The sequence below is a fragment of the Ooceraea biroi genome, chromosome 4, assembly GCF_003672135.1.
Source record: "Ooceraea biroi isolate clonal line C1 chromosome 4, Obir_v5.4, whole genome shotgun sequence".
NCBI lineage: Eukaryota > Metazoa > Arthropoda > Insecta > Hymenoptera > Formicidae > Ooceraea > Ooceraea biroi.
In genome coordinates this window covers 12,140,533-12,148,542 of record NC_039509.1, presented here as the reverse complement: position 1 = coordinate 12,148,542, position 8,010 = coordinate 12,140,533, and positions in this window count along the sequence as shown.

Below are 8,010 nucleotides of genomic sequence, written 5' to 3'. Positions count from 1 at the left end.
CGCGCTCTGTGATGTCGCGCGTACCTCAAGCGACGCGTATTCAGCGGGGAAGAGGAGGAGAGACACTGACGACGCCGACGCCAGCGTCGCGGCGCACCTGCGCGCCTTGGCGTGGTGTAACGCGCGCGCTATGGCCTACGCGAACCCGGACTCACCATCGGTTGATGGTCAACCGACCGGGACACCTGAGCCCCTCTATCCCCAGCAGCTCTCCTTCTTCCGTGGCACACCTGAGACTTCCTTGTCGGGTACGTTCTCCGGCGACGACGACGATGACGACCAAGTCGACGACTGCCACCTGACGATTCTCTTGGCATCGATCCAGCATCGATCCGAGCACGCCGAGAGTTTGGACGCGGAATCTGGGAAAAATGAGAGAAATGGAAAACGATTGCGAGACAATGGAGAAAATTATCAGAGAAACGGAAGGCGTTTTTTTCTATCAGCAATGAATGGAAATCGGAGTAGAAATGGTTCATCGATGTTTTTATGCTACGCGAGTCGGCATTCGAGACTATATTAAAAAGAAAAAAAAAAGAGTTTGTATCCCAGACATTGAATGCAATCGCGAGGTTTTAGCTTCACTGGGGATCTCTTCAACGAACTTCGCTGAACCGAAAATGGAAGGGAGGTAAGGGGGTAAAAATGAAGGAGAATGAAAAGAACCTTGCTCGAGACACAAGTAGAACGAACGTAACGTGATGTTGCTCCGGTTAATAGCTTCATTCACCTCACTAATGTCACTGCCAAGACTGTTTTTCTAATTAGCAAGCAACGTTCCGCTAAAGAGCACTCGAGTAAAACATTTAACAATCCATTGTTTACCCAGATGGTACTAAGGAACGTTGCACCATCTGAGACTTGCTCTATTCTCTCGAATATTGCGGTAGGAATATAGCATTGAATACGTTACGCTGTTATAATCTCGCAGCATTTATCGCAGCATGATCGGGTGTTCGCGGACGTAGAAGCCCATAATCAGCGAATTTACTGCGTCCGCGAAATCGGAGAGACCGATCTCTTCGCCGAAACGATCGGGACGATTTTGCAAAGTAGCGTGAGAAATATTTTCGTTTCACTTTATTTTAGCGCTACCGAGAACTTTTCGTATCGGAGGCTCCCGCTCGATTGCGCGCGCGTGTCGTGCAAAAGTGTCGTGACTCGCGAGCTGCTACTGTGCGACATTAACCAGTCCTCTTCTCTCCACCTGGCATCAAGATATTTTTTTATACAAGAAAAAAGAGATATGAATATTTCATGAAGCGATTTTGCATAGTTTCAGATACACCGTGCTATTACTTTTTTATTAATGTCCAACAGGAATTATCCATCATGAACGTTTCTGAAGTCGATTGCGTTATCACGTCTACGCAACTAGAATGTCACTCAGTTTAGATGTGATTCCGATGGAGTCAAATCAATAAAATCGCTGAATCATTCATTCCATTCGTTCCATTTCGACCTGTTATGAATCTCGTGCCGATTTATGTTGAGCACAAATTCCTTTTTTCTGTAAAAAGCAAAAAATGATTGAATTTATGACGTTCAATACTACGTGTGAATTTATAGTCTGATTACCACTTAATCGGATAGGATCGGATAGTAGCACAATAATTCATTTGATCAAACGATGCGTATACCACGTACGTACAATAATCCAAGATCAAGTCCACATATACCCGTATGCAACTTATACTTAATGTACGTGAACATTTATGTATTGGATGTTGCATGTATTTTGTACAAAATGAAAATTCCATTTTTAAGTCATTTGATAACATGTTACATCGAAGCATAAATGCTAAACGGCTTATATACTGGCAAAGAGAAAGCAAAATCTTTAATAAAACGGTTTACTTGAAATAAGTAACGTATCCAACAGACAATAATAATTCTTCCATTTATCAAATTACAATATATTAATTTATCAAATAATAATTTAGTTAATTTAGTATATTACATAATCCTGAAAGCATCTAATGGTATACTGAATATTTCATTGGTATGTCACTAGTATCACGGATATAACGTTCTGTGCCCGGTTAAAGCCGCGGGATCGATCTCATCCGCTTTATGCACTTTACGTGGAACACAATGATCCGTAATACCTTAAATCTTTAACGGTCACACGTGGTTGCCTCCATTTCGTCGTCTCAACGGCGAGTGGTTGCATTATACATTAACTAACATTTATCTTGCAGATATCTCTAAGCGTATCTTGCTTATATTAATCACGTGTATTTTTTAGTATTATTTCATAAAATTTCTTTGTATCGATTTCAATCTAAAGATCTAAAGAATAAATAAAAATTTTTTAACACAAACTTGAAGATAAAACTTCTTAATAAAACTTTAGATTATTATGTGACGCAAGCTTTCAGTTTTTGATCATTTCTTTTATTCTCATAACTTTCTTTTTTTCTTAAAGTCCTTAAATTAAATTTCTTTTATGTTTAGTTGAAAGTAATCAAAGAACAGGGTTTTGTTTGAGGCAAAGTTTAATTAATCAAGATTCCCCAATTTATTATACCCGACAATTTCATGAAACCCCATAGTGAAACCGCAATAAAAAAGAAGAAAAAGACAATAGAATATGGAAAAATTGACATTTTTCAGTATACCTAAGCGCTGAGAGCAATGAAAATTGAAACACTCATGGGCACTCGTGCAAAAAGCTTATTCAGATTAACGCTGCTGACGTAATGAATGTGTCAAAGGGTTAACACCCATGCCCGCGAGATAACCGCGGCTAACCCGCTAACCGTAAACGATTGGCGTCATTAATGACCAACGCGTGTACGCGCGCATACGCACTCGCCATAGCCTAATCGACACGAACGCACGCGCGAGTGGGATCGCCGAGGGCGAAGAGGGCGAATGAACGAACCACGGACGCCACACCGGCAACTGGGTCAATACTGCCACTCCTGTCCTTCGTTTGCCTCCACCTCTAACCACCCCGTTTCTTCTTACCTCTTCATTGTAGCGTACACGAAAGCCGCGGTTGCCCGCGCGCGGCGGTTTATCGGAGACGATAATGATGCACGGGCGATATACACGACACAAAGCAGGTCTCCAATCACGAATGCTCCGGACGAGGCTACTTACTCTCCGGCTTATCAAAAAAAGTTGTTATTTCACGACGGAAATGAGAATGCTCGACTACACGTAATTAAGTTTTCGTGTATAATCAACCCTGATTGACATTATTGACCGTTTGATTAGCCATGTAATAATAGTTCTTATTGTTAGCAAATGAAATGGAGATTCTGCACAGCTGCGATATGCCACTCTGATTTACCATTCCTCGCATTCATCGCGAAGGTAATGATGTTACAGACTGCGACACACGGATGAGTTTAATCAACTATTTACGCAAATTACATTTGCCTTTATTGCAAAGTATCGTCCCCAGACTGATGTGTATGTACAGAGTAGTGTTTCAGCCACGGAGTTTAAGCAACAGGATGTGAGAGCAAAAATAATATCAGAAATTTCAACGTTGAAAGTAAACCAGCGCGGTCGTATGTATCACGTATGATTTATCGTAACATTCTATACCTGAGTTCATAAAGGATCTTGCATCTTGCAAGCGAGATGTATTATAAAATGTCACGATAAATTGTGTACGCGGTCTACGCTTAATGCAGTTTGTATGAATCACTGAGAATTTAAAAGTAAACAACCTCGAGTCAGGACCCTCTCTAATTTTGCATTTTGAAATATAGAGTACAAAGATGTGATAAGAAATAGCGGAACGTGTGTGGAAAGCAGAACGATTGTATGATCCGATAGAGAGCAATTCGCCAAATGTGTCCCGTGAAGCCTCCTACGTGCCGCATGAAACGTTTCGTATCTATAGAGAGATATTTTCGAACCGGTGTGAACCTGGCACCTGACTTTAACGAAATGAAAATTTTCGGGCATATTTCGTTTATACCTCGTTTGTACCTGTTTGTATCATCGTTCGTTTTGTTTGTACCTCAACAGTTTAAAAGTTATAAGGGGTCGAAAAATTTGCCAGCACCCGACTACAAGATATCCGAATTTTAATAATGCCATTCGAAAGAGCATCGTTTGTACCTTCAGGAACCATCGTTTAAATCGTTTGTACCTCAACGGAACCGGAAGTATAGGCTTTTCAAAAAATAGGTCCAAGAGGTATTTTCGTAAATTTTTGAGATATCGCAAAACGGCCAACGGCATTCGAAAGAGCTCGATTAGCACCCGTTTGTACCTCCGTTCAAATCGTTTGTACCTCAAAGGAACCGGAAGTACAGCATTTTCAATGTAAAACAAATAGTTGTTCGTACCTCCGTTGTTTGCAGAGATATCCGAAAATGCCCAACGCCATTCGAAGGAGCATAGTTCCTACCCGTTTGTATTTCCGTTCAAATCGTTTGTACCTCAAAGGAACCAGAGGTACAGCATTTTCAAAGTAAAACAAATGGTTGTTCGTACCTCCGTTGTTTGTAGAGAGGTACAAACGATTTGAACGGAGGTACAAACAGGCGCTATCCGAGCTCTTTCGACCGCCGTTGGCCGTTTTCGAATATCTCGAAAATTGGCGAAAGTATCTCTTGGACGTTTTTTGAAGAGCCTGTACTTCCGGTTGCTTTGAGATACAAACGATTTGAACGGAGATACAAACGGGTGCTAATCGAGCGCTTTCGAATGCCGTTGGCCGTTTTCCGATATCTCAAAAATTGACGAAGATACCTCTTGGACCTATTTTTTGAAAAGCCTATACTTCTGGTTCCGTTGAGGTACAAACGATTTAAACGATGGTTCCTGAAGGTACAAACGATGCTCTTTCGAATGGCATTATTAAAATTCGGATATTTTTTAGTCGGGTGCTGGCTATTGTTTGACCCCTTATAACTTTTAAACTGTTGAGGTACAAACGAAACGAACGATGGTACAAACAGGTACAAACGAGGTACAAACGAAATATGCCCGAAAATTTTCATTTTGTTAAAGTCAGGTGCCAGGTTCATACCGGTTATTTTCGAGATGAATTCGAGGTGAATCTGAGGAGATCATGTAACTGAGAAATTTCCTGAAGAATCCATTCGTGCAATTAAGATAATTGCGGCGGCGTTAATTGCAAAAAGGAGCGACCGCGAAGTTTTGATTATCTCAAAATCTGGGCGTCTCGGTGCGGAGCTGCAAGCAGTTGCCGAGAGGAAATCGTGGCCCCTTCATCACGAACAGGATGCACGTAATACTTTCTTGGGGTGTGTAACCCAGCCGCCGTGACGATGAAAAGCGGAAGAGCCGAGGGTGCGAAGGGGAAAGGAAGCCGCCAGCGTATTCCTCCCGGATAAAATTTAAGAAGGCGGAAGCGTAAGTGACCGGCCAAGCGGGACTTTTGTGTTATATTGTCTTCAGATTTTGGAAGATGCGAAGGAAATCGCGATACCACGCTTCCGGCATGCTACATTCGGCATGTCTCGAAGTCTCTACTTTCTGCCTTCGCCGTGGCGTACGAGAAATGTGGATTGCCTCTCGATACCCGTGCTTCATTAAACGCGGAGCGACCCAAAAACGTCGGAGCCAGATTTGGAGTTATGATCGACGGAAAATGAGGAATTTCTCGCCGAAGCGAAGAAATTATTCTCAGTGCTCTTATATATCGCGACAGGAATAATCTTTTCTCTTTATTGCTTTTATCGTTGTCCCAATTAAATGGAAGCGAATTTCGTATAAATTCAAACATTCGCTTATTACGATGCTTTGCTTTGCATTTTTCATACATCTTATACATATAAAATTTCACTCGTTACGTACGTCGTGAACGCTTCGACGCATCCCCTCGTAATTCCACTCCTGTTCCTTTTCTCTAACTTTTTGGAAGCACGCTATTTGCACTTAAGTACTTATCCAACGGGAAGCAAACAAATTCCGTTACTTGTCGTTAATGCAACGCGAGAGGATTTCTTCTTAAGAGCAACGAATAATCTTCATCACCTTACTCGTGTAGTTCCTTCTTTTTTTTTTGTTACTGACGGATTAGCCAAAGCTGCTATGAGAAATGTGAATAAGAGCATGCTGCCGTGAAATAAATATTCATGAAAGAGAGAAACACTGAGACACACAATCTCAGTGATTAATATTACCTGATTGAGATCATAAATTTAGTTTTTAGTAACTCGCGAATTCTATTCGCGTTTCGCGTTTAGCAGATAGAAAATTTTAGTTTCATTCATAGCTGTATCACTGTATCAGAAAAATTACATAAATAAATATAAAAATGAAAAAAATGTAACTGTAATGTGATTTCGTTTGAATGAAATTTAATATCACAAGATAACAGTCTTGTATTATTTTTCGGGAGATTAGATACTGGTGTTGAACATGGAACATATCGTTCATTTTATCTCGTAAAATGTATCGTGATATTGTCGACGCTTTAAACCATAGCTCAAAAGATTATTCGACCCGATTCATATTTTTGAAAATTCAGCTGTAGGGGAGACCGGGGCTCGTTGGCACCATTTTTATAATTTCGTCATTCGACTCTTTAAACAACTAATTATAATAACGAAACTGTACTAATATGATAGAGCAAACCTTTCTCTACATTTCCATGCCAGAAACGATCCTGTATACTGCATAGTTGTTTTGTAATGAGTGAGATACGAACGTATTGCATTGTAGCCAGCTTGCCCCGATAGTGGGGTAAATTGACATACATCACGGTATAAGTTGGCTATGCGTCGATAATTACAACAATTACAATTAGATTTGAGGTTACATTATTATATACACGCATAGAATTGTTCTAGCAGTCTCATATTATACATATATAAAGTTACTTACAATTAATCTTCTATGTTGTATCACTTTTATGTATCACTTCTAAATACTATAGCAATCGTAGGATCGTAGGTATGTTCTCACTTCTCACACAGCAACAATACATAAACGTACCTAACCTAATGCTATGCTAATGCTATGAGCCAACATACCCCATAAAATTTGAGCCAACGTACCCCAGCTCTATATACATTTGATTTAAATCATTTTATTATAAATAATTATTGTCATTATTCAAAATAACATGTGCTAACAGTAACAGAAACATTTCTTTTCACTAATAATGCGATACTTAGATTTATTCTCTCAAGCTAAAGAATATTAATACGAAAATTTGAAATGCTCAAAAATTTACTTGGCTGCTCTTGAATCAGAATGTTCCTTGTTTTTATTATAATACTTTTTTTATTTAAATGAAACTTTGAGAAAAGTATCTACGTTATGAAAGAGTTATTTTGAAGTAACTTTCTTATAGTTTTTTTTTGCCACAAATACATTAATTGAATGCAATGCCAACTTGCCTCTTGTGCCAACGAGCCCCAGTCTCCCCTACCACTGTACTAGAGAGAATTTCATAAATAAATATAAAGTGGAACACAGTTAACGAAAAGAAAGACGATTTCGTTTAAATTTAATATTGACATTTTTAAATATATAAATTATTCATGAATTCAAGTACTTTTAAATATTATATCTCGGTATTTCCAGATCAAGCGCGTGCCCAGTGTAAAGAATTCGGGACACTGAAGCTACGTGAATATTCTAACATATCAAGAAAGACACACAATAGAGATAATTCGGTTTGTCTTGTCGGTAAAATTAGAATCTTACTGCATCGAGCTGCCAGGTCAAGTTTCGAAGCTTGACGCGCGACGTCATAAGAGCAAACTTCTTTAGAGAGTGGGTGAGTGGTTGCATTCGCGTGCAACACGAATATATATAAAAATATCAGATTTGTGCATAAGGTATGCATGGCGATTCGCAATACGCGAGGTTGACGCACGCCCGCAGAAAACGCGACGCGTGATGCACGTGAAATTCGTCTAATTCATAGCCTGTCGTGGTCACAGGATCGCTCCATCTGATATCCAACAGTCGTGCCGCCAAGAACTTAACATGCTGTAAAGACCCTTAACATGGTGGACAGACAAGCGACAAGTTCGATCACGGCCATGGAATACGACTATCAGC